Below are 221 nucleotides of genomic sequence, written 5' to 3' on the forward strand. Positions count from 1 at the left end.
TTCGGAATCACACCCATATGGTGGATAATGTTGTAGAAATTTATTTGGTATAACTTTCAAAATAAATTTATACTCGTTTCGTTTAAATAAGAAGTTCAAAACATATAGTTTAATATGTAGATGTTATACGCTCGATTGAATCATACAAAATATATTTCAATATCTATATTAACATTTTTGAAGTACCTTTTGTGTTCTACCCTTTTATTTTATGATATTTT

The sequence above is a fragment of the Capsella rubella genome, unplaced genomic scaffold (assembly GCF_000375325.1).
Source record: "Capsella rubella cultivar Monte Gargano unplaced genomic scaffold, Caprub1_0 scaffold_224, whole genome shotgun sequence".
Taxonomy (NCBI): domain Eukaryota; kingdom Viridiplantae; phylum Streptophyta; class Magnoliopsida; order Brassicales; family Brassicaceae; genus Capsella; species Capsella rubella.